The following is a 2,326-nucleotide window of genomic DNA, read 5'->3' as shown; positions in this document are numbered from 1 at the left end:
GTTTTATGTATCTATAAACAAGCTGACTTAAAAAATTTATACAAAAAGGAAGAAGTACTAGAACGTATATTTACACAAACTAAGAGAACTATGACATCGATAGGCAATATAATCTTAGGGGACTACCATTGTATATTTGTGTCACTGTTTTGACCAAAATGCTATGTAACACAGGACTATGCATGCAGTTTATCAAATATCAATCTATTGATTGATTTTGGGGAACAGTGATGTGTTTATTGTGTTGAGATTTTATTTCATGAGCACCATATGTATTTCTAGTTTTTTGGATCCTTTGATTTTTCTTTCTTTAGCATTTTGGAGTCTTCAACATACAAGTCTTACACGTGTTTTGTTAGATTTATTCTAAATATGTGGGTTTTTCCACAATTTTTTTCCTAATTTTCAGTTGCTAATATGTAGAAGTACAATTGACTTTTGTTTGTTGGCCAGGTGTCCTCCTGCTCTTGTTACAATGTGTCTTGGACATTTTTCCTATGGAGAGATGGAGTTTTTGCTGTCTCCCCTTAATCCAGAGAGACTAGGGAGCAACATTGCAGCCCAGGCTGAGTCCCCATCACCCTGTCCTCTGAAGCTCAGGTTTGCACATTTGCTTCCCCCACCTCCTTCCCTACCAACAGTCATCTGTGCTGCCCACCCTGGCAAGCTTTCTGCATAACACTTCATCTGCTCATGGCATCACAAATTCATTTTCCCACCTTTCTCACTCAGAAGAAGAGGGATGAGCAGGGGTAATCACACAGCCAGGAGATGTGAGGAGGTTGGAGAGACAGCTGCACCTGTGACCCCCACCTGGGAGCGCTTCTCCTTCAGCTTCCACAAATCTACCCTCTAGCTTTCAGATGCTTTCCCATCCCCAACACCCCACCCCTGAGCAGCCAGTAACTCTGTATCATCCCCGAGTTTTCAGGAGTTTCAGACTTCCAACTTACAGGTCTGACAAAAAGCCCAATTTTCCCATCTTCTAGAGTGGGTTAAAAGACACTCCTTTTGTACCCGACATGAGTTGGGACAGGGGGTACAACAGTAATACCACTCACAGTCCACTGACTTTCTCCAAGCTCCCAGGTATTAGCCCTGCAATCTTAGAAATGTTACTCTCAGAACCTTCCTATTCACCCCCTCCCCACTCCAAACACTTCTAAAAATAATAATATCAACCCTCATTCCATGCAGCTGTTTCCTCTCCTAGAAACTGTAAGGGCAACCCAGTGTACTGAGGACATGGATTTTATGCTCACTCTGCCTTTATACTCTGTGTCACTTTGGACAAGTCCTTTCACCTCTCCAAGGCTCGGTTCCCTTACTGTAAATTGGGAATGATATGACAGCAAGCATAGACTTGCTCTGAGAAGCAAAGCCATCCCAGCACCATGGGAACCTGCGTTGTCGAGCTGCTGTTACAGAGGAAGGTTCCTTCTACTGTGTCTTGAAAGAAAAATAATGTAATAAAAATAGAATAGACACTTCTGCTTCCAGGAAGATGGAATAATAGGAAAAGGATTTACCCCTCCCACCTGACATAACCAAAGAGCCAGAAAAAAAAAATGTGTGAAGTGACAGTTTTCAATATAATGGACATCAGGCAATAAAAGATAATGATCCCTGTGAGACAGAAAACAAGTGAGGTAACCTTATGTCTTTCCCCAGCATATTGCTTTGGGCAAGGGCCCAGGCACAGGAAGAAAAAACAAGGAGAAGAGAGCCCTGAGCAGCAGAGGAGACCAAGGCAACCAGTATTTCTAAGATAGAGTAACAAGGAAGGGAAAGAAAACAGACATCTGTAGAGGGTCTGCCTTAAGTTTATAATAGAATACTGTTCAACACACAACCGGCAATCAGACAAGGAATGATCAGGAAGGAATAGGGAGAACAATGCTGGAGTTCACAGAGGCTGAGAAGAGCACCTGTTCCTACCGGCTAGATGAGAAAATCAAATAATTTATGGGACTCTGGACTGTTGAGAGCCACAGCCAAAGGGGCCCCAGAAAACTTCCAGCTGCCAGCAAACTTCCAGCTGCCGGCTGATGATTGGCTCACAGTGGCCCCAGCAACATCTAGCTGATTGGCTCCTCTGCGGTGATATTCATTGGGCTGTTTCCCTGCCCTTCAGACTACGGAACTGCTCATTGGGGGACTTCTTTGGCTCCGCCCACGCGACCCAGACAATCGGCCTCAAGAGCAGGAGGATTGGGGGAGGTGGTGTGGTTGGTGTGGGGAGAGGCTTCTGGAAGCCGGTGGTGGCAGTTGGGCTCTGAGGGTTTTTCCTGAGGAGCTGTTTTGTTTGGCGTGTGTGGTTCTAAAA

This window comes from Urocitellus parryii, chromosome 1, assembly GCF_045843805.1.
Source record: "Urocitellus parryii isolate mUroPar1 chromosome 1, mUroPar1.hap1, whole genome shotgun sequence".
Classification (NCBI taxonomy): Eukaryota; Metazoa; Chordata; class Mammalia; order Rodentia; family Sciuridae; genus Urocitellus; species Urocitellus parryii.
The sequence above is the reverse complement of the archived record's forward strand: the minus strand, read 5'-3'. Positions refer to the sequence as shown.